Source organism: Lissotriton helveticus, chromosome 2_1, assembly GCF_964261635.1.
Source record: "Lissotriton helveticus chromosome 2_1, aLisHel1.1, whole genome shotgun sequence".
Lineage (NCBI taxonomy): Eukaryota > Metazoa > Chordata > Amphibia > Caudata > Salamandridae > Lissotriton > Lissotriton helveticus.
The window spans coordinates 606,084,147-606,109,195 of NC_136059.1; the positions used below are offsets into that span (position 1 = coordinate 606,084,147).

The 25,049-nt window shown below is 50.8% G+C and overlaps 1 protein-coding gene across 2 annotated transcripts in view; it reads left to right on the forward strand.

Annotated features, from left to right (window-relative positions):
• Positions 1-25,049, forward strand: part of MSH3 (mutS homolog 3) — a 1,953,894-nt gene that overhangs the window by 787,971 nt on the left and 1,140,874 nt on the right. The gene's annotated exons all lie outside the window — the stretch shown is intronic.

The following is a 25,049-nucleotide window of genomic DNA, read 5'->3' on the forward strand; positions in this document are numbered from 1 at the left end:
GAGACGCTGCCCAACTGCCAATATCTCATACTGTGTTTTCAAGGCTAATAAAGATGATGGTTCTGGAGTGGAAATGTGATGTAGTAAACCCCAGTGAGTGGCACCACTTCATAAGCGGTACCGTTTAACAGCCATTTCTCACCCACCTAACCCTCTCTTTTCTGTGCCACCGTTTACTGTATTTCTTAAAGTTCTAATGAGGGAAGCAACAAGCAGACAACTACAAAATGGTCCTTCCCATCTACCCGGAAAGACCAATTCAGAAAGTGTGGCTTCCAGCTTGGGCAGCTCTTCCCTCAACCTGCCCCATAGACCAGGTTGTTGTTAAAATCCTGACTGTAAGTGAGTTGGCAGCTGACGAGGGGTGGGGAGGCAGCAGATACTCTCAGCCGCTTGTGAAGGCTTAGCTTACCCCATGTGCAGGTGCCTTGTGTTTCTCTGTGGGTTGGACTGTCCACAGACACTCTGGGAATACGGATGGCTTCAGCTTTATCCCAGGACACTACTCGGCAGCTCCATGTCCAGATGGTTCTTGGCGTTCCGCGGTGCAGACTAAACCAGCAGTAGGACAGCCTTCTCTTAGACACTGACGTCCACACATTGTGCTGATGGTATTTACTGTGAGGGAGTGAACAGTCAGCCAGTGGAAAATGGACCTACTATATATCACCAACATGCATTCACGGAATCCTACATCCACCACACACCCATACTTGTAGGACCAGCAATTAAAATGCTCCTGCTCACTGTTTCAAATGATGCAGTATCTGAAAGAAACAGGTTAGTATTAGATTCCTTACCTTAGAATATCCCCAGGCGTCAGTCTGGATCCGGAAACTTTTGCGTAGCAGTACCCCTGCGCGTCGGTAGGCGTCGTCTGCAGGCGTCCCCTGCGGCTCCGCGTCGTCGGCGTCGTGCGCCGTGATGACGTCGCTGGAGTATATAGACGCCGCCTCCGCGCGCTGACGTCAGTTCTTCTTTTTTCCGCGCCAGTTAGCGCAGATCCGAAGAGCAGTACTCCGGTCTTTTGACCAAGTTTTTTGATAACTCTAACTCTTTCGGTGCCGGTAGGATGCCCGGTTTTAAAAATTGTGACGGGTGCGACCGCCTGATGTCGGTCACCGACCACCATCGACTCTGCCTCCGGTGCCTGGGCGCGGACCACGACGTCGAGTCCTGCGTCGACTGCCGGGCCTTGACGAGTAAGGCTAGGCGGGAGCGGTCCCGCAAGCTGCTCGAGTTCCGGATGTCGGCCCCGCGTCGAGAGCGGTCCCGGTCCGGCCGGAGGTCGAGGGAGCGGTCGAGAGAACGGTCGCGGAGCCGCCACGAGCGCTCCGGGAGTCGTCACGATTCCTCCGGTTCCTCAGGTAAGCGACACAAGAAGTCGGGGCGTCGTCATCGCACCCCCGACTCCCCCCGACGCTCGCGCGATGCGGCCGGGGGTTCGGGTGGCCCCACCCCCGCGGCTCCGCGTGGGTCGCCGACGCTGCCTGCTCCATACCCGTCGGTCCCTGGGCAAGGCGCGTCGCACGAGGAGATAGAGGAGTTCCTCATGGCCATGAGGGCGCTGTCTCCTCCGACGGGGCCTACGGCGCCTGCGGGCCCGGTGGTCCCGTCCGGGGGCCCGAGCGGTTCGGGTGCTCCTGCCCCGGCGCCGTCAGGTGCTCCGGCCCCGGCGCCGCTGGGCCCTTCAGGGTCGTCGCCGGCTGGTCATCCGGCCTCTCCGGCGCCGATTCCATCGGGGCAACCCGTGGTGCCGCCTCCGCGCGGCGCCGTGCCTCCGACGCCGGTTCCGGCTGGCGTCGGGGCTCCGGCGCCGGCCCCGGGCGGCGCCACCCCCATCCCCTCTCCAATTCCGGACGCGGAGTCGGACCGGCGTCGCCCGACGCCGAGTCCGGCGCCGATGGGGCCCATTGACCCCGAGGAGCCGGTCTACATCGTTGGATCCGAGTATGGTGATGATGAGGATTATGGAGAGGGTTGGGAGGGGTCTGAGGACCCTCTGTCACGCGAGTGTCAGTACGACGTGGACTGGACAGGTGACTTGGGTGATGCCAGTGGTCTGGACGAATCTCCTAACCCTGGTTTTGTCTCGCCTCCCACTGTGGCGTCGGAGGCTGGGGCTGCCTACTCTGTGGTGCTGATGAGGGCTGCCAAGGCCTTGAACCTTGAGCTCCCCGTCGCAAAAGTGAAGCCGAACATCCTCACCGAGGTCTTCAAACCGCAGTCATGCCCACAGGAGCCTCTGCTGCCGTTTAATGAAGCCTTGACGGACGTTCTGTTGGGCACGTGGTCCAGGCCCGCTTCAGGTTCGCCTGTTGATAGGAACGTTGCCAGGCGCCACCGTCCGTGTCTGGACGACCCTAAGTTCCTGTCCACCCATCCCACCCCTGAGAGTCTGGTGATCCAGGCCTCAACATCCCAATCCGCATTCCCGTCGGCCCCGCCCGACCGGGAATCTAAGAGATACGACCAGTTTGGCAAGAAGGTCTTCTCGTCCCTGAGTGCGGGACTGCGGTCTTGCAATACCGCATGCCTCTTGGGCCGCTACACCCACTCTCTGTGGGATACGGTCGCGGAGTGTCTGCCGCAATGCCCGCAGGAGGTACGGGACAAGCTCGGCCAGGCTATGGTTGAAGGCCGAGACGCGGCGAGGTATTCCATCAGGTGTGGTCTTGATACGACCGACTCGCTGGGCAGAGCGATGTCCACGACGGTGGCGATTCGTCGCCACGCCTGGCTGAGATCCGGCAATTTTTCGCCGGATGTCCAAAATGCCTTGATGGACATGCCGTTCGATGGCAGTCGCCTGTTTGGCGACAAAGCGGACAACGCGCTTGAGCGCTTCAAGGACTCCAGGGTCACGGCCAAGCCCTTGGGTCTCTCGACCCAGCGCCAGCAAACGGGTTCGTTTCGCTCCTTTCGTGGCCACGGAAGGGGCGGTCCCACACGTGCTGCCAGCCACGCACTGCAGAACACTTCTCAACGCGGTGGCGGCCGTGGATTCCGCCGTGGTGGCGGTCGGGGACAGCGGCGAGGTCAGGCCACACCTCCCCCCGCAGCAGCCTCCAAATCCTCCTAGTCCGAGCTTTCAGGCCCATGTGACGCCAGTGGGTGGCAGGGTTCGCCATCACCACTCCCGCTGGCGCACTATCACATCGGACAGGTGGGTGCTGCAGCTCGTCCGAAGGGGCTACTGCCTCCCCTTCGAGACCACTCCTCCAGCCATGCCACCGCAGAACCACCGTGTGTCGGGGGACCACTTGACACTTCTGCAGGAGGAAGTTACGGCCCTCTTGGCCAAGGGGGCCATCGAGCGCGTTCCTGGGCCAGAAGTAGGGTGTGGTTGCTACTCCCACTACTTTCTGGTACCCAAGAAGGACAAGGGGGGCCTGCGTCCTATCTTGGATCTACGGAACGTCAACGGCTTCTTCCGGAAGGAGAAGTTCAAGATGTTGACTTTGGCTCAGGTCTTGGCTGCTCTAGACCCACTAGACTGGATGGTAGCATTGGACTTGCAGGATGCGTATTTTCACATCCCCGTCCTGCCGGCCCACCGGCGTTACCTGCGGTTCACGGTAGGCCACGAGCACTTTCAGTTTATCGTGCTCCCATTCGGCCTTACCAGCGCCCCATGGGTGTTCACGAAGGTGATGGCGGTGGTCGCAGCTCATCTGCGCCGGTTAGGGGTTTCAGTCTTCCCCTACCTCGACGACTGGTTGTTGAAGGCGGGCTCGCCCCAGACAGTCGTCCACCACCTCCAGATGACGGCAGACCTCCTGCACGAGCTGGGGTTTTCCATGAACGTGCCGAAATCACACCTGTGTCCCTCTCAAAAGCTCCTTTTCATCGGAGCGGTTCTCGACTCGGCGCAGTTTCGGGTTTATCCTCCGGAACGGCGGGTCCGGGATATTCAGGCTCTGATTCCCATCTTTCAGCCGTTATCCCGGGTCTCGGTCAGGTTGACGCTGCGGCTTCTGGGACTGATGGCCTCCTGCATCCTTCTGGTGCATCACGCCAGGTGGCGGATGCGGGCTCTGCAGTGGGACCTGAAGTTTCAGTGGGCCCAGCATCAGGGCAACCTATCCGACCATGTCCTGATCTCGGAGGGCACTGCGAGACAGTTGCAGTGGTGGCTTACGGACCGCGATTGGGTCAGAGGCAGATCCCTCTCCCTTCCCCAACCGGAGCACGTGGTTGTGACGGACGCGTCCCTCCAGGGCTGGGGTGGCCACTTGGGAGAGGCGGAGATCAGAGGCATCTGGTCTCCGGCGGAGTCCCGGCTCCATATCAACATGTTGGAGCTGCGGGCGATTCACCTAGCACTGAAGGCATTCCTCCCCTTTGTCAACGGGAGTGTGGTGCAGGTGTTCACGGACAACACCACCGCCATGTGGTACTGCAACAAGCAGGGCGGAGTGGGGTCGTGGACCCTTTGCCAGGAGGCTCTGCGCCTCTGGCAATGGCTGGAACGTCAGGGCGTGACTCTGACGGTTCAACACCTGGCAGGTTCTCTAAACGCCAGGGCGGACGAACTCAGCCGTCGGTGCTCGGTGGATCACGAATGGCGTCTGAACTCGGACGTGGCGAAAGGCCTCTTTCTGCAATGGGGAGAGCCTTGGTTAGATCTATTCGCCACAGAAGAGAACGCGCAATGTCATCAGTTTTGCGCGTTGGAGTTTCCAAGACGGCACTCGCTCGGCGACGCCTTTCGGCGCGAGTGGAGCTGCGGTCTGTTGTACGCCTTTCCACCTATACCACTTCTGCCCAGAGTGCTGAAGAAGATCAGGCGCGACCGGGCCCAAGTTATCCTTGTGGCTCCGGCCTGGGCTCGAAGGTACTGGTATCCCGAGCTACTCAGCATGTCAGTCGGTCCCTCGATCCGCCTTCCCCTTCAGGAGGACCTTCTGTCGCAGCAGCAGGGGACGGTCCTCCACCCGAACCTGTCCAGTCTCCACCTCCATGCTTGGAGATTGAGCGGCGACAGTTGAGGCCATTTGACTTGCCTCCTGATGTCTGTGATGTGATTCTGGCAGCCAGGCGTCCCTCCACAAAGTCGGTATACGCCTGCCGGTGGAACAGATTTGTGGCATGGTGCACAGCCAAGGCTGTGGATCCCCTTTCTGCCCCTCTCTCCGAGGTTCTCCTCTTTCTCCTCTCTCTTGCCCAGCAGGGCTCTGCTCTGGGCACTATCAAGGGCTACCTTTCTGCCCTTTCCGCCTTCTTACGGCTTCCTGATCAGCCATCTTTGTTCAAGTCCCCTATTGTACTGAGATTCTTGAAGGGCATCACGCACATGTATCCACCTGTTCCGTTCGTGATGCCTCAGTGGGACTTGAACCTGGTTCTGACTTTCTTGATGTGCGCTCCCTTTGAGCCGCTTCATTCCTGTCCTCTCCGTCTTCTCACTTTAAAGACGGCCTTCCTGGTTGCCATCACCTCTGCCAGGAGAGTGAGTGAGCTCCAGGCTCTTTCTGTGAAACCTCCTTTCTTGTCCGTTCATCCTGACAAGGTGGTTCTTAGAACTAGACCTTCTTTCCTGCCCAAAGTAGTTTCTGCTTTTCACATCGGGCAGTCCATCACCTTACCCTCCTTCTTCCCGCCTCCGCATCCTTCAAAAGATCAAGAGCGGCTCCATCGTCTGGACCCAAAACGTGCGCTTTCATTTTATATGGATCGCACACGCCAGTTCCGGGTGGATGACCAACTGTTTGTTGGCTACGTGGGTGAGAAGAAGGGACGGGCGGTACAGAAACGAACCATTTCTCGATGGGTCGTCCTGTGCATCAAAGCTTGCTACTCTTTGGCTCGGAAGGAGCCCCCTGTTGGGCTGAGGGCCCATTCCAATCGGGCCACGGCGGCTACTACTGCCCTGGGCCGGGGAGTCCCTTTGCAGGACATTTGCCAGGCGGCTACGTGGGCCTCGCTGCACACCTTTGCGAGGCATTACTGCCTGGACAGTCAAGTCCGGAGGGACGGCTTCTTTGGCCGTTCGGTCCTCCAGGATTTTCTGGTGTAGGGTTGTATTGGTTCGCAGACCCACCACCGGGGTTGGTATTGCTGTGGTATCTATTCTAAGGTAAGGAATCTAATACTAACCTGTTTCTTTCAGATGAACAAGTTACTTACCTTCGGTATACCTTCGGTATATATCTGTAAGAAACAGTAGTTAGTATTAGATTCCTTACCGCCCCACCCATCCTCCCCGTTCTGCGAACTGATACCTAGGGTTAAGGACATCCCTTTCAGGGCCCTAGTTTCACATGGCACCAGTGTTGGTTCTCTCATGGCTCTGCGTGTTCTGGCGCGGAAAAGCTGTGTGCTAAGAACTGACGTCAGCGCGCGGAGGCGGCGTCTACATACTCCAGCGACGTCATCACGGCGCACGACGCCGACGACGCGGAGCCGCAGGGGACGCCTGCAGACGACGCCTACCGACGCGCAGGGGTACTGCTACGCAAAAGTTTCCGGATCCAGACTGACGCCTGGGGATATTCTAAGGTAAGGAATCTAATACTAACTACTGTTTCTTACAGATATATCGTTACCGAAGGTAAGTAACTTGTTCTTTGAAGCAGTGCACCTGGTGTGTGGGATTTCGGAATGAGACCATACGTCAAATGAAAGAAAATGTCTTTAGTGTCTGTCTGTGAAAGACAAGGATATATTTAAGATTGTCTCCCAGGAGCCGTCCTTTCACATTTGGCTTATAAAGCAGTGCCCTATATCGTTTCTCTGTCGACTCCAAGCTATTCTAAATCACAGCTTGTAGTAATTTGGTTTACAGGTAGTAATTATTTGGAATGTGTTGCTACTCGAGATCTGTATGATATTTGAAGCTTTCGACAAACAAAGCGTATACGATCTGAATAATTAGCAGCATATGTTAGTAGCTCCAAGAGTCCCTCCAGTGGCAGTGTGGGGCCATGTAAGTGGTTTCAGTGAGTCAGTCATAGCTCACCATAGGTCAGAGCAGGTTTCCTTATCTGTGTTCACATCAACCTGTTCCATACTCTTTTCTCTCTGAACATCACCATTTACTTGTCCATATATCTGCAACTGTGTACTTGACTGCCAGTGGCGGCTCCTCCGCTAAGGCAGAGGAGCATCGCCCCACTGCCAGGAGCAGCAAAGAAAGAAAAAAATAAAATGATAATAATTAAATGTTATCATTTTATTTTTTTCTCCTGTTGGTGCGGTGCTTGAGGGGGTGGGACGGAAATGCAGGGGAGGAGTGGTAGACACTCCTGTGCGCACTAACTGTTTGGTTGGCCCTCTCGGGCCACCCAAAACAGTCATGCGTACTCCTCTGTTCTCCTTGCAAGCTGCATAATAGCCTGCTTGGACAATGTGCCCACCCCTACAGCCCCTGGCTGAGTGCCGAGTCGCAGTGCTCAGACCAATCACAACGCTCAATTGGAGCGTTGTGATTGGCTTAGGGGTGGGAGCCTGGCTGCCTTCTTCCTGTTCCAACCTGGAGTCGGACACATGCGAGCAGGTGAGAAGACGCGGGACCCGGCGGCGGCAAGGTATAAAATAATTCTTTTTTTAATTTAAGGCAGGCCCCTAGCACCCCACATCCCCCTCGCACACACACTCCCACCCACCCGTGAGCCGTGATGGCTGCCCCTGCTGACTGCATATTTCTGTCCTGATTTCCTGCACTGATGTTCATGTCTCCTGGTCCCATTATTAGTGCTATGCTCTCTCAATATCCCTCTCTCCATAATTCCGTTTCCCTTATGAATGCCTGAGGCCTTTCTGCAACTCCAGTGCCTCTGTTTCATTGTGATGTTTATTTCATTTTCCCTGTTGTTTTCCTGTCTGTCCCTTTTTCCTGCTTCAGTGTTTATTTCGTACTGTGCCGTGCCTGTCTCTCCCTTGCCCAATAACTATATATCTTTTTTCAGCATCTTTTGAAGCCCTGACCAAGTATACATGTGATGTTCCGGTGTCCCAGTCCTCGGGCTCTCTGTCCCATAATTTTTTTTCTGTGTTCCTGTGCTTGTGACACCCTGCCCCATTGATTCTCTGTCTGCATGAGCTGGAGTTTGCATATTCCTGTCCCGGTCCCAGGCAAAAAGAGACCAAAATTGTTTAAAACGGCCCAAGGGGGTCTAAAAAATGCCCCTGGAAGGTAGACGACCTTTGACCTTGGACAGGACTGACAACATAGAAAGTGGGGCCCGCCGCTGGTCTCTGATGCCCCCTGGGGTGGATCAGATCCTGGGTCCACACCCAGAAGAAGCAAAGTCAGGGAGAGCCGTCGTGCTCCCCGTGAAGGTAAACGGGGGGGCGCAGGACCCCATCCCTAGGTCTCAATGCAGCGGAAGTTGGGTAGCACCATTGACCCCCGCGAAGATGCCCAGGGGTCCAGGAACCCTTTCCTTGGCTCTGATGAAGATGAAGTTGAGGAGGGGGTCCTTGACCCCATCCCTTGCCCGAAGGCCGGAGAGAGGAGGGGGGCATGCCATCGCACTCCCCACAACAGGAGGGGGGAGTGCAACACACTCCCCCGTGTCACTGGAAGGCCAGGAGCTGGCGAGAGGGGAGAAGCTCCTAGAGCTACTCTCCAATGAGGCATGAGACCTCAAGGTGCCAGGTGGGACTGGATACCCCGAGAAAAAGTTAAGCATATTGAGAGGCCGCTTACCTGCCAGGCAATCCCACACAGCCCTCTTTGGAGCAGTGGGGGAGTCGCTGTTCACATATGCGCGCTCCCAGAGGAGCGTCTCATAATACCCTGCAGGTCATGGCCCATTCTTTGTAAAAAAGAAAACTGCTCCTATGCGGCATGTGGTGCCCCAGGATGATGGGGTCACTGGTAAATTGGCGCTACTGTGTTGGGGTGCTGAAGGAGCAGTGCCGACTGTCCCCAAAAGAGTTGGAAATTCCTCAGCCTAAGTCTCTGGTGACTTTGAAAAGAGAACCCCTCAAAGGATTCTGAAGACTTTCAAGTCTTCTTGATGCAGGAACTTTTGTTCTACAACTGGGACAGCTGCACCATCTTTGAACAGAGTAAGGATATGCCAAGTAGTAGCCTGAAGATGGTTAACTTGAGTTTTCTCATTGTGGGACCTCCTGTAGGGGTGGAAGGTGGTAATTGCACAGGTGTGCATTTACAAAAGTGAATCATATGCATTATGCTTTGCTAATGCGATCTTCAAGTGAATGCTGCAAGCATCCTTTATGGGTGTATGAATCAACTTGCATAGTGTTGTAGATATAATTGTGGTGCACTTTTGGAGCTGTGATTGAATTGCGTTACTCATGTTATCAGTTATGATAAGTGCATCACCCTTCCAGACAAGTTTAGTCATGTACTCTTGCTAATGCTTTAATTGAGTAATGAGACTGACTGCCATTTGTGAGCAAAGGTTATATGCTTTATGGCCAGCATTCCTTTGTTCCCCTGAAAAAATGCATTCTGGAATAGTGCGGTGGACAGCCACTCGCTTGGTGCCAGTGGTAAGGGCCCTCACTCCAAGTTATGGTCACCTTTTGCATTTAGGGACAGGATAATGTTTACACATGCGAGTTGTGGTACTAGACCCCCACCTCCTTTGGGAGGGGTGAGAATGCTTACGCAATGTCATCCAACAGCAATACCATCAGCTTGTGTATATATGTAAAATGCTGTGTACTATTGAGTAGTGTGAGTGTAATAAATGTACTTTTCCCTTTCTCAAAAGAAAAAGCACAGACTGGACAATCCTTTATGGAGTGTTAGTATTGTGTATCTGTGAATGGTGATTACTATCCCACACCACCTCCCCAGAGTAGGCCTTGCGCTGCTCTGCAACTTTACCCTATGAGAGTCAAGTGATGCAATGGGGTGTTTGGTTCCCAACAGAGGACAAATGTAGACCCATTACTTGTTCAGGCCACACACCTAATGCCTCAGTTTCCAGCATGCTCTCTGCCACTTTAGAGCACCAACAGATCCCCGTTGGGAGAATATAGCTCTTTATTGAATCTCTAAGACAACAGTGTTTGGTTCTCCCTGTACCAGTGTCAATGACTTATTAAACCTCCCCAAGGTCAGTGTCTCATTGTCCCAGAATCACAGACTTTGTCTTTGGGTTAGCATCCTCCTGCCCTATTGGCAATGTTTGTTTCTTCTTACCCCAGTTTTAACACACCCAGAGTAATACACAACAAGCCTGCACTGCTGTGTATTTCACTATTTCGGTAAAAGTTTTTATCAAAACGATTGTATGCAGCCTCACTCGACTCGTTTATATTACAACATGCAAATGCATTTCAGAAGCGACTAAATCAATTGTCTTCCCACCTTCTAACAAGCATTTGCAATGCAATAGGTCTTGCATTTGCGAGAGTTTAAGCTATTAGCATTGTAAATTACAATGCCTTTTATTTATGTTTTGAACACCAAAACATAAATAAAAGACGTTGTCATTAACAATACCAATAGCGAGACCTATTGCATTGCAAATGCTTGTTTTAAATGTATGTTTCAGCGTCCTCCGTGTAATTTTAATGCCATTGGTCTGCTGATTAAACTCTATAAGATAAAAAAAGGTTATCCAACAATCAAGTTCCCAACAGCACTTGTTATAATATCATATAAATCTTCTAGTGTGCAGATGACTAAATGACTCCACACGGCACCTGCCAGGAAATAACAGCCTTAGCAGTAAGCGTAATTTGGGGGAAAGCAACAAAAATCAGCATTGAGGCTCTAGAACTCAGCATGAATTTTCTCACAAATACTAACGTTAGATATATATCATAAATGCAATAGTTTTGTCTGAAATAACTTCGTACTGATTGATATTTCTAAAAATACCAAAGTATGATGTGCAGTATTTTCATTTTTTACAATTCAGCTCAACAAAAAATGGATATTTTCATGAGCAAAAAACGAATTTTTGGCCAGGAATAACTTCTTTCCATTTTCTAAAATAAATTGATATTTTGTCCCCTAACTCCAACGTTCAGTTTTCCTATTCACTAATATGCACAAGTGCCATGCATGAATAGATTCTTTCATTCCTATTTTTCGGAGTTATTTATCTTTATTCTCATTTTCTTTTTTAAGACTTTTCCTCAAATGTTCTTTTTTCTGCCATCTGCACTCCATTCTTCTTACCCTTTTCTGTCTTGCATCCTTCCATCACTTCTTCATCCTACTTCAGTCTGTTGCTGGTGATCTCACAACTTTACCACTGTCTCAAAATCAAGAAAGATTACCTTTGCCCATTTCACATCAGAGATCAAATCACGGATCACTCCGATGCTCACTTCACAGATGGCTCACTCCAATTCAGAAATGGGCAAACATCTATTGTTCAACAGTCGAGCTGTGAGACACCACTGCACTGGAAGTTGAGCTCTGGGACTTCAGGCAGAGGCGATTTCCAGTGTCTGGCTACCAAGCTGTGGCAGTTAACGTCCAGACAGCTTCTACTGAAATTGAATGCAGTACTGAGTGCATTGGACGAGAAGGATCTGAAATTAAGGAAGGACAAATCTGAATATGGTGTGGAAGAAGTAAAGTACCTGGGGCACATTATTTTGGGGCAGGGCATTGGCCCTCTTTAATGACCTGCCCACGTGTTACCTTTAACTACAGCTTCTCAGATACTCACACATATATAAACAGACAGCATACATTGATCTATACAGACAGGCTTAGATAATCTTATGGGAAATATACATTACAACTGTTGCCTCCTCTCATCCCGCCAATAGTAACATAGTCATTGAAATTGCACTGTAAACATTCTGGTCAGTGAAATGAAACACAGTCCATGCAGTGACTGTTCAGGGTGAGGGGCAAGGAGATGTGATCAACTTATTCCTTACACCCGCGCAAAGCACTGCTATTTCCTTTGACTGACAATAATGACCGTTGGGCGATGAGCCACCGCTAATGAATTCAGCCCGGGTGTGCCCCGTGCCGCTCCCTCGACCACTACTCATAAGTTAGTGGGGACTGGGAACTCTCGGTGCTTTATTGATTTTAGGCACCATGGAAATGTGGTTAGGCCAGTGATATTCGGAAAGAGGCGGTTTCTTGTGTTTGCTTGGATAGAAACGGGCCACCGCTGGAGAGAGAGTTACACCAGAGTAGATTTCTCACTTCCCATTCACGTGTTTGAGGTTTGGGGTGAAATTTTTTAGCATTCGGTTAAGGGAAAATTCATACCGTTTCGATGTACCGTAGAAAAATGACTGAGTTGGCAAGCTGGAGGAGCGGCGGCTGTTCAGCCGTGTGCATTTGATGTGCTTCTGTCATACCAGAGAGTGCTCAGAGTGTAAACAGGCGGGGGCAGGATTTCCTGGAGTCATTAAAGGCCTTTGAATTGGGGCGCACCCTGATTATTGCTAACGATGCTGGGCTCTGTCTCTGCCCCTCTGTTAGACAGGCTGTCCCTGACCACTGTGGACGTGCCCCTCTCAGCTTTTCACAACAGTGAAAGCAACCACGAGCAGGCAAACAGCATGCGCGCAGAGAGCGAGCGAGCGGCCGAGCCATAATAAATCAAGCGCGCGGTGGGAGACAAACCATGTGCATGCCCATCGCCTGTCCGGGGGCGCATATGGTTTGTCTCCCTTCGCGAACGAAAGCGACAACAATAGAGTCTCGCAAAGGCGATGCAGCTGCGCTGCGTTCGCTAGGCGAGACCTAAAAAGGAAACAAAAAAGCAAGATATAAGAACGCTCAGGGGATTACCGACACTGATGTTCTGTTACTTGCCTTCTGTCAGTTTCTGAATTCCTTCGATACTGTTAGGAGTCTTACCGCCTTGGGGTATGTTTGTATCTCCTCACATGCCAACACAAGTAAAGAACAACTCTATTGCAGCTGTTTCTGAGAGGCTGTTGACATCCTTACTTACCTTTTGTTTAACACATTTTATTGAGTTATATTTAACACATTACACAGTTGTTAATCGCCTCAAAATATTTGCACAATATACAGATGTCTTATCATTGTTTTGCACAGGAGAACATTACCAATAAGAAATGAAAATTAATAATAATCCCCGAAACATATAACACACCCCCTCCCCCAGCAAAACCGCCCTTCCCTCCCAAGCGATAGATCCAATTAAAGTATACTAATATGTCTAAAGATGTATCCCACCATCTCCTATAATGTGTGAGTATATCTGTTGACGTCCTCACTTATATCACCTGTTACTAATAATGTGGCTTTCTTAGTCTGTTTTCATTCTCCAATGTAGTAGAGAGTTGGTCTTCTTTATTCCTGCCACTACATCTCTTTGAGAAACGTATTCCTCTTCCAAATTAAACATATGTAGTTGCTCCCCGTCCTAGTGTTACAAATTGCTAGTATTAAGGTTTGTCTTCCCGTCGAGCGTCTGTATTGCCAGGGGTTTGTGTCTCCCTGCCCAAGTATCATTGGCGTTAGGTTCTTTCAGTGTTTGTGTCTCCCGGTCAGTGTCCCTCTGTCCCAGTGAAAATCAGAATATTTGCTTTTCCCTGTACAACCTCCTCCTTCTAGAGTGTTTGTGTTCACCTAGAGTGTTTCTCTGCCCACTGCCATTATGTTTCTCTGCCCACTGCCAGTATGTGTCTCCCTCTCCCAATGTCAAGTGCTTGTGACTCTGCGTCACGCTGGGAGTCTGTCTGACCTTGACCCAGTGCCCGGGTTGGTCTTTACCTGTCCCGTGTGTGTCTCTTCCTCTTCCAGTGTCAGTCTCGCTGCAAAGTTAATGGTATATCTCTCACGCTCATTATTGGTGTCTCCCTTTCCAAAGGTCAATGTTAGTCTCTTCCTCTTCCATTGTCAGCACTCATGTCTCCCTACAGGTGGTATTGTCTCCTTATCCCACTGTCAGTGTCTCCTCTTCCCGGTTTTTTGTTTCCCTATCTGTGTTGCTATCTCAACTCCGAAATATGTTGTGTCTCGGTCACTGCCAGTGATTAGCAAATACTTTTGAACGTAGTGCCATGCCTATGCAGCAGTCAAGGTTCCACAGCAAGCTTTATTCAAGTTTCTGATGTGAGTCATTCAGTCAGTTGATTTGACCTTATTGTATATATTTCTTTTAATCAAATCTAGTTTTATTTAAATCAAAGTTTAGGTGGTTTGGTATTCATTTTATGTTCCACAATGCGTAAATGAGTGTGTTCATTGTATATGATACTTTTAACCCTATAATGGGAAAGAGATACTAAGAGAATATGTGGATTTTGATGCCCACTATGAGAGAGGAGGCTCTCACTATACGTCACCGTGGACACTGGAATGTCTGGGCCTCCTCTATACCAACAGACAGCCCCTCCCCACTTTCATCTGTTGACCATCGCAAATGTTTACTTTTCTGCCTCTTAGCACCAGAAAAATAGGATATCCTACTGTATCTTTACTCCTCAGTTAGGATGAAATATGTGTTAACATAGAGGGATGAGTTAAACTTCGACCGTACTTTTGAGCATCTATGTTAGTGTAGGAGGCTGGCTTAGTGTATGATGCACACTTATTAAATGAAGCACCTTCCACTAATGCAGACAACCCTTGTGGTGATTTTAGTGGTCTTAGATAACCATAGAACGCGCTCTAAGTGGTAGCTTTTGAAAGCAGCCATCAGGCTTAGTCCCGAAGGAGTATTAAGCAGCTCGGTTTACCAGAACTAATCATATAGTGTAGGATAAACAAAAAAGAACCACACAGTGTAGTTATAATAATAGGAATATTTATTATACACACTGACTAACACACGGAGATATCAACAGAATACACACAATACTTCAATTGTAAGCAGGTAAGTAAGCACCAATACACAGTAGTCTCCAGAGGTGTCCAAACCATATACTAAAGAAGTGGAATGCGAACTGCTACCCAAGTCGGGACTTGGACCAGAAGACTCAGAAGAGCAGGGAACACCAGGAATTACCCAAGGTAAGTACCCAGGAACCCCACAGAGGCTGTGTGCAGAGTGGAAACACAGCTGCATGCTCAATTTAAGTCCATGGGAAAGTCGCGTTTGCAGGTTTCAAGAAGGACCCTTCCCAGTGGACCCGGAAGAAACTCCCTGCAAGACAGAAGGTTGGTGAGTCACTCCACCGTAGATACCCAGGAAACTGGGATACCTACACCAGGGAAGCCAGGTGCATAGGTGCGAAGTGACGTTGGAAACCACCATAGACCACAATGGAGAACTTCAGGAAAGATGCCGCTGGCGAAGGTGAAAGAGTCCGGTGGAATGCAAGCGTGGATTCTTGAAGTGAAGAACCTGCAAGCAGAGGGGACAGAGTCTATGCCACTTTGAGGTGACCAGGAGGCACAGAAAAGCAATAACCACCGATGACTGAAGATGCAGGAGTGTTGATGGTGACCTTGTTACTGCATATGTGAGGTCAAGGCAACGCTGTGGAAGACCAGGAGCCGTTCATGAGCAGTCCCACGTCGCAAGTCGAGAACCAGGGGGATTGGTGTCTGGCGGGAGCACCAACAAGCTTTAACAGCAGCAACAGACGTAGTATATGAAAAAGGGAGCAACGTTGGGACCAGCAAGGTCTAAGGGACTCACCAATTGCAGTGGAGTCAGGGCAGCACAGAGCAAGCAGGGGAGTGCACTGAAGCCAAAGAAGACCATGAAGAGGACCCCCAGGCCCAAGGCATAATAGTCGGAAGATGACGTCAAGCAGCTCGCCAAAGGTGCAGGGCCAGGGTTTAAAGGATGTGGTGTGGACAAGGTTCTTGGCAGGAAGAGATGGACGCGGTGCACAGGGGTTCTGTTCCAGTGGTTCTGACAAGGGATACTGTCCTCAAACTTGCTGAGAGGACAGGTCAGGCGTCCTGGGAGCTGCAGAACCATCACCTGTGTTGCTGAGCCTTTCTAAGTCAGTGGGACGTTAGGAGCAGCACACCGGTCAGCTTAGTTGCAGTGCCTGCAGATGCAGGGGAGTGACTCCTTCTCTTCAAGGGAGATTACTTCAGGTGTCTTTGATGCCCACAGGCCTGGAGAGGAACCTGGAAGAAGCACAGGCACAGATGACGAACAAGACTTGCAGAACAGCGAGACCAGGAGCAGCAGCAGTCTTCCTTGGTGCATTCTGGGTTCCAGGCGAAGTCCAGGTGCCCAGACAGTTGAAGTTGAAGTAATTTCCGGTTTGAATCTTGCTGCATGATGAATCTGAAGAGACACCCACAGGTAAGCCCCTAAGTACCTTACGGGAAGGGTTGGAACGATTCAGGGGTCTCTCCCAGGGGAGGTGCTGGACAGACAGGAGGCTACTCCCATGTCCTTTGTCCAGTTATGCACCAGAGCGGGAGCCAAGGACTCCCAAAACTGGTTTTATCTACATTATGCAGGAAGGGCACCAAACATGCCCTTCAAGGCAGTTGGGTGGCGCTGGCAAGCGCCCCCACCTCAGACCAGTACACTTGGTTCTGTCTGGGAGGTTTTCACACCTCCCTGTGACATTAACCTATTGTTCTCCCTTCCCCTGCTCAAGCTCAGCAGAAGGTGGGCAGAATTGTATCTGGAGTCGGTAGCAGCACTAGCTTGCAGGCAGACCCAGATAGGCTGTTACTGGGAGTACTGGGGGCTTCTCTGAGGAGTCCCCCAGTGCATGGAATCATACCTCCAACACAGGTAACTGTGCTGGGGTATGATTCTCACATGTTTGATACCAAACATTCCGAGATTCGGCACAGCCAATAGTTAGTTAGCCATTGCGTAATGATGCATGCCCATTATATGTATCAAAATGGCTGATCACACTTCTAAAGCCTGCAGAATCGACTCCGGGGTATGTAGAGACTGTCCTGCTCACCCAGGGCACCCTCATAGTTATAACCCAGCACCCTGCCTTCAGGATTGTGATTTATAGGATTTTAGTGTAGTGACCACAGGACCACAGATATGAGGAAATTAGTCACAGTTGACTGATCTCTCATGGGTGGCATAATACATGCTGCAGCCCATGGGAGATCCCTGATGTACCTATTCCACGGTTACTTTAGTACCATATACTACGCACTTACAAGGGTACACAAGTAGCTAATTGGGAAGGTACCAAAGTACTTACCTCTGTCAAAACATAGGGAGAAAGCACAGTGACTGGTGCCCTGATTAGCAGAATCTCAGTCATACTAGTCATAAAACAGAATAACATCAGCAAAAAGTAGGGGTAACCATGAAAGCAGATCCTACTTTTCTACAGTTGGCCTCCCAAGGCCGCAGTCAGGCCCATCTGTTCTATCACAAACTTCGGCTGAGATGGCAGATGGGAGGGGAGTCTTGTGGGATATACTGGGAGATGGGATGCTTATTCAATGTATTGAAATGTCAGTGCACCAATAGGGCATTGCTGAGGCAGCGAAGATGGTGAACGCAGCTCCTTCGAGCTCTGCAGCCGAGTCGGTTTATAGGCATCAATTCTCACCGGTGGCCCCCCGTGGGGACGCTACCACACTGCGGGAAGAACTGTAAGCGGTGCCACTTTCTTACTGACACCTTTGCTGCAGTCTGCGAGAGCCCTGAGTCCTGGTGCCACATGTCGGCCTGCAACATGGAACGCTCCCCCGGGAGGAAGAAATGGTCCTGATCCTCCATCTGTACGAAGTTGCGGGGGGCACCCCAAGCTATTGGGGCTGACCCGCCAAGAAGTCGTACTTTCAGCGAGGGAAGGAGTTTGCACTGGTTCCGTGGACGAGTCCCGGTGGCCATGAGGAGCTTTGTGGCGCCTGCCTCGCAATCTCAGAAGTGGGAGGTGCTGATCCTTGTGTGGCGTGATATCGACTCCTGGGGAGGTGGAGCCAGTCGCGGGGGCTGACGGCAGAGTTCCCGTCCCGGCCCTTGTCTCTGCATCACAATCGAGGTGTGGAGGCTGTTGGCCCCCGGGAGGTGGAGGAGGTCCCACGGGCTGTCAGCTGTGTTCCAGTCCTGGTCCGAGTGTCGGCTCCATGATCAGGTGCAGCACAGGGATGTATCTGGCTGCTGGAGTGAGGGCCTTGGGGCTCCCTGTCTCTCCCTTCTGCCCCTCTGATCGGGCCCAACTGTTGTGTAGTTCCTAGGAGTCCCCCAGGACCTGCTCGTTTTGCATGACCTAAACTGAGGGCTTGGTGTCCCAACCGCTTCCGGACACCCCCACAGGATATGTTAGCCGTTAGACCAGCTAGCTCTACAGTGCCACTGCCACCCCCCTATATTCTACAGTGCTGTAGATAGTTTCTTGGAACCACTGAACATGAAAACCCTGATTCCTCAGAGATTGTGGAAAACAGTGCAGTATGTTTTGCTCAGACACTCATGCTTGCTTTCTCTCAGAAAATACACAGGATGGCCATTAGGCCGTTTCAATAAGGATTTATTGGTCAGGCGACAGCCTTGTGTAAAACATATAGGCTACGACAATCAGGAGACAGAAGCATTCAAAAGAGATTGCTAGTAACAATATAGTTAATAGTAGATACATCTCTACTGTGGAAAATGTGCAATATTTCACTTGGCATAAGCGACGGACATTTTGTCTGTGGTGTCCATTTAACCCCTTCAGTGCGGGGCTGTTTCCCCCGCTGTGCTGGGGGGCGGGGGGCGCGTACAGCGCCCCAGTGCTCATGATGAGGTCAGCTCGTCATGAGCTACGGCGCTCCGGTGCTCATGATGAGCTGAGCTCGTCATGGTCACACCCGTTCACATGGAACGTTCAGCACAGCAGGGGAATCAGCCCAGCGTGCGAGCGTCCCACGGAACGGGCGAAGTCATGACGAGCTCAGCTCGTCATGAGCACCGGAGCGCCGTAGCTCATGACGAGCTGAGCTCGTCATGAGCACCCCAGGGGTTAAGGTTCCTTCGTAATTCTTTCGTCTTTTTCACTCAGCTTGTGCTATCTATTTTAGTTCACTTCCTGAGTCCGCTAAAAGCAATGTATGTGCTGAGGGGTTAGTAGCTGCCAGAGCACCTGGTCTCAAGTGTTAACTGTCAATCATTTACTGCTGCCATAAGTACTCCTGCCCCCCTCCTGTAAGGATTGCAGGTTGGTTCCACAGGAGCGTCAGGAATCCGAAGAATATTCCACAGCCTTCCCCTACGGCCTTCCGTCTCTATCAAACACTAGAGTACAGGAGACACGCCAGGGGAAAACAGGGGAGACAAAACAAGGAAAGGTTGGGGGGAACAAAGATGGTCGATGGTGATCTCCAGTAGTGGATGCTTGGTGATTCAATGAAGGGAACCGGATAACAGGTAGGCTGTAATAAAAAGGTGAGTAAACACTCTAGCTATAACACCTTAACTGGATTACTCTAATATATATGTACAGGAAACCTATCACATACCCCAGGTTCTTAATGTGTCGCTGTTTTAAGCATATGGAGTCTTAAATAGGATCATCGTTTTGGATCTGTGATAGGGATGACACAATAGATAGATGAGCAATAGCAGACTAGACACTGTTAATAACAATATGGTCTAGACTGTCCTCTTCTTACTTCAACTGGTGTGTAACAGGCCTTGAAGAAACATTCACTTAATGTATGAAAAGAACCTTCAGCCCACTTCTTCTGCTGATTGTTTATAACCATCTATGAAGAAACCAAAACGGAATATATATACCATGTATATGGGAGCCAATTGAAATAAAAGGATTAGTAGCGCATAGGCGCTCTTACCGTGATTCTCTGTAGTGTAGAATAGATGCACCCACCCTGATCCACGCAAGTATACCACCAAATGCCAGGGAGGGGTAATCCAGTAATCAAGATAAGGGAAATGAAGAAAACTGGTGACAGGGGAATATTAAGGAAAGAGGTAGGGGACAGGATTAACAAGCCACTAACTAACTATCTAAACGGGAACACAGGATGGGAAAAAAGACATTAGCAACACCGGACAGCGGAGTACTAGCCCGGCTGTCGGATGCAGCACACTCTAACAGGGAGAAATGAAAGGATGAGTCCCACCGGATGGCGGAGCAAAACCCGGCCGCAGGGCGAGACTCAAGGGCCAGGGGAGAAGGAAAGGTTCACGCCGAGTAACGTGAACAAAACCGCCTTAACGGGGAGCCAGGCTGAGCCCAGCCGGATGGCGGAGTAAAACCCGGCCACCGGGCGAAACTCAAAAGCAAAAGGGAAAATAGGCGCCCAAGACTGAACGCCCAATGGCAGCGAATAGCTGCGGGTTTTTTAGAATGCGTAGAAACGAAGCCCGCACAGGAGCGCGGGGGCCGACTACGCTCAACACGGAACAAACAGGAAGATCCTCAGGGAAATACGGAAGTCAGGCAACAGGATACTGACGGAAGCGGAAACAAAGGGAGCTTGACGCAAGAACGTGAAGCGTCGCTCCTTGTTTCCCGGTGCTTTAAATAGCACACTTCTTAAAGGGACAGTGTAGGGGAGTCCCGAGGCATGACACCTCCCACTTTGCTGACCATTTGGTTATTCATCTGCCCTTGTTTGCTGAAAGCTATTTCTAAAACTTGTTCTCCCTATTTATGTTCACATGCTTACAGTGCAAAAAACCTGTGTAAATGACCTGTGTTCTGTGACTTTAGTGTACTACCTCGGGCAGCACTTGAGAGTGCTGTGTGGATGTTGTCCCTCTCATGAGTGAATAATTAACTTTGTATTTATTTCCAACTCCAGTGCTGATCTCTACTTTGTTGGTCTTTGATCCCGTGGACAAAAGGGTGACCCTGAACCAGTGTACCCCTAAAAAGGTGCATTTCCACACTACCATAGTGCTAATAAGATGAACATAAGCAGTTCAGATAAAAACAGTAGCACTTGCATATTCCTAACATGCGCGCCCCAAGTAATTTTCCTAAATGTACCTAGCCTAGATCTGTATGTGTAGCATGTATATCCGTGTATATTTATATCTGTTGCCAAGAAGCCCATAGGTATGAACCAGCCCCCTCACCTGATGGTTGAGAATGAAGGACCCCGTCTCTGTGTCGAAAATGACACCCCTTGTGTCGACGATTCAGCATGCAGGACTCTGTCTCAGCTTGGAAGGTATTTTCCTCTAATTTGTTAGGGGGAGTGAGGGTCTTTTATACTAAAGTAGTCACTCCAGGGTTTTTACTAGAATCAATATGTTTTGAAAACAATCATGGATGTTTTTAAAACAATCAATAATGCTTTCCTAAACAAGTGTGAGCATGCACAGCTGGCTGTTGGCCAAGGATGAAAAAAAGTGGTGACCCTTACACAAAATAATTCGGCCGTAACTGGGGACATGTTTATGTACGTCAGGTACAAGGATTATGATTGAATATTTAGAGCCTGGTGTTGAAGAGACAGGAGCAAGCTACTAGGTAAAAGGTCACCTGATTAGAATCATTATTGTCGTGTTGATGGGACAATGTATGTAAAAATGGGGTATACCTGACAGGACTATCTAAAAAGACATGACCCTACTGGTTTACTATGAGTTCCGGGGAAGCCCCACGACATGAGGTCTATCCAGGGGACGGTCCTGGGGGACACTGCTGGGCCGGGAGATCTTGTGCTTGCTTCTCCTGGCCTCAGAGCTGCCGGTGGGGCCCACAGCATGAATAACAACCGACCTGCAAGGACACGGCTGGGGGACACTGAGCACTACACCAAGCCAGATGAGGAATGCAGTGACACATCCAGGTGGGGGGCTGGAGGTCTGGGCCTTCCGCCTGGCTCCTGAGTCTGCACCATAATTGAGATGCATGGGAGGGATAGCTGCTGGGGGACTGGGGCCCTGCTATTCACGGCCTGCTTCCAGTGTCATCTTGGGCCTTCCCCATTGAGACTTTGAGCCGGGACCCATCTTTGCTGGTCTGGGCCGCGTGGAGTGGGGGCCCCTGTTGACCTTCTAGTAGGAAACCTTTCACGGCACGAGTGGGAAATCCGAGGAGAAGGGAGATCGCAGTTGATCTCCGCTGCTTGGTTGCGACTGGGGCGGCCTCCGGGCCCAGGTGCACTGTGATCCTCTTGTAACTATTGGGAGACTTTGAGCAGCTGTGCCTTCCCACCTTCATAGCGGTTCACACCTGCGCCTAGATCGAGGCATGGCTAATGGGTGGGCCTCGAAAGAGGTGTTGGCCCTAGCCCTGCATCTGCCCCCTGGACGCGACTCTTCTGCCGCTTGGTCGGCTTCGGCACTGAACTGTACTCCTGCTTGACGCTGCGCTGGTGGTGTATCGTTGCACCTGAGGAATGCAGAGGGTCCTGCAGCAGACACTGGAGACGAGAGGACCGTCTGAGTAGACACAATCGTCCCCCGGGTGCTTCAGCCATGGTTGCTTTGACCCCCCGCACTATGGGCAGATTGCGTTCAGCCGCTCGAACCCAGATGCCTGCCCCCGCTCGTAGGGTCTCTCCGTCCCCTGATGCCATGTGAGGGGGGAGTAGGGAGAGCAGACCCTCTCCACATCTGACAAATTTGACAAAATATTGGCAGCAATAGAACACTTCAGGGTCACCTTGGAGGATAGATTTGGAGCCCTAGTCACCGACCTGAATTTTCTTTCGGATGACCACTGCAAGGTCGCGGATAGAGTTACGGATGGCGAGAAAACCCTTTCTGCCCTACAACCACTCACAAAGGATCATAAGGCTGCAAGGTTGTGTAACACAGTTGTAGATTGGAGTGGAAAACTTTGAAGGTCACTCCCGAAGGACCAAAATTCATATTCTGGAGCTTCCGACAGGAATTGAGGGGTCTGGCCGCATTGCATACCTAGAGTCTTGGTTCAAAACATTCACTCTTCTCACCCTTTTATTCCCTCGAGAGGGCTCATCGGGTCCCGGCGTGACACCCGCCTTCAGGCTACTCCCCTCGTCCAAGGCAGGTGAAACTCCTTCACTTCAAGGACAGGGACGTGGTGCTTCGTGCTGCCTGACGGGCAGAAACCTTGCAGGTGGTAGATAAACAAATCATGCTGTTCCGCGACTACACCCATGCTGTGCTAGGCCAACCTTCTTCTGTGTTGAAAGTGAAACACCACCTTTGCCAAAGGGGAGTACAATATTTACTGCTGTTCCCAGCGCGCCTTACGGTGATCTTAGAGGGCACCACTCTTTTCTTCACAACCCCGCGGAGGTATGGGACAGGACTGAGCAACATCTGAAAGAACCCAGAATGTCAGGTGCTGACCGCACCCACAATGCCCTACTGTCCTAAAGCAAGTGACAAGGCAAGGGGAGGGCTTAGTCACACACAAAGCCCGCGCCCAGAGTATCTTGGAACAGCTCCCCCCACCTGGAACAAGTTATTGCGGATCGCAGTACCACAACCACGGATGACGAGACAGATCTGCACATCTTCATGTCGGAGGAGGACCCCAGCTGCTTGGGCAGCTCCTCGGTCGACTTGCCTACACCTCCTGTAGTGACTCCACAGACCGCTGATACCCTTATCTAACAGATTTTTGATGGTGCACCTGTGATGAAGACTGCACAGAGAAGTAATATTGCCGTAATGCACCCCCCCGCTGTCGGCAACCTTTCTTATTAGATACTAATGAGCAATTCTGTCTTGAGCACACGTTTAGCACACCCACGTGATCCACTAGAGCATGGCCCACACTTTCTGTATGGGCATGCCACCGGTTTGGCCCCAGTATTGAGAATATCCCCTTCCCCGGTTATTGCAGGTTTACCTTATTCTTCTCACCCCTTCACCCTTAGTGTTATGGCGGGCGGGTTTCACCAGGCTGTATGGATTGGCACACTGGCACTGGGGAAGGGTACCCCTACGTGTCTTCCATACACTACTCTCACCTCGTCATGGCTTCCCCGACTGACGCCCATCTGCTCACCTCAACATCCGAAGCATGCACAATGCTCAAACGCTATGCCATCTATTCATATATTCATTTGTTAATACAATACACCAACATTTATAAAGCGCATTAGCTACCTCAGGCAGAGGTGTCCCAGCGCTAGTGTGATCCAGCAAGACATGGGAGGAAGAGGATAACAAGCAAAAAAAGGTTGCAAGCTAACCATGGCTAAAAGGCCATGTCTTTAAAGCTTCAGCCGGTATAAACCGAAGTCTGTCAGGAAGGAGTTCCATAATCTTGTTGCTACTACTGAGAAAGCCCTGCCACCAATGCGAGTTTTTGCAAATTGGGGAACGCACAGCAGATTCTGTGAGTTAGAGCGTAACGAGCGCGTTTGCTGATAGGGGTGAATGCTTTTTTTATGTTATTGGCGTAGCTGCCTTTCTCTGCCTTGAACGCAATTGTCAAGGTCTTGAATTTTATCCACTTCACAAACGGCAACCAATGGAGCTGTTTGACATGTGGAGAGATATGTTGTCTAAATGGCACTCTTCTAATCAATCTCGCAGCCGCATTCTGCACCATCATAATCAGATACGCCGGAAGACCAAGAAACAGACTGTTGGCATAGTCAAGCCTTGACGTCACTGTGGCATGAACAACAAATTTTTGACAACTCTCCGGGAGAAGATATAGAAATTTCCTCAACACCTTCAGAATTCCGAAGCAGGTGGATGTAATGGACCGTATTTGAGATGCAGATGTCATATCAGATTCCCATTTTACACCCAGGTTTTTTGCCGTATAAGTCGGACAGGGTGAGGAGCCCATTTCCTCTGGCCTCCACAGACCAGGCAGCGGTGGGGAATTCTTGCCGAAGAAAAAAACCTCAGCTTTCTCTGTGTTGAGTTTTAGCTTATTGTCATTGATCCAGCTGGAGACGTCACACAGGCAGCCCCTAAACCTCTCAAAAAAGTTAGCCGACTGGTCCTTAAAAAAGAACACCAACTGTGTGTCATCTGGGTAGGAGATGGTTTTTGTTCCCCAGTTTGAAATGAGCGCACACAACGGAGCCAGATAGATATTAAAAAGTAGCGGGCTCAGCACTGAGCCCTGCGGCACCCCACACCAGAGGGGTTTAGCTTCTGATTTAAAAGGGTGTAATATGACTCTTTGTGTACTATCCCTGAGATAGGACTTAATCCAGGCGTGTGCAGTCTCCTTCACTCCTGCCCACTTCAGTCTAGCCAGCAATATTGGATGGTCCACCGTATAAAAAGGGGCGGACAGGTCCAATAGCACTAGCACAGCCAAGGCTTCACCGTCCACCTCCATTCTTATAG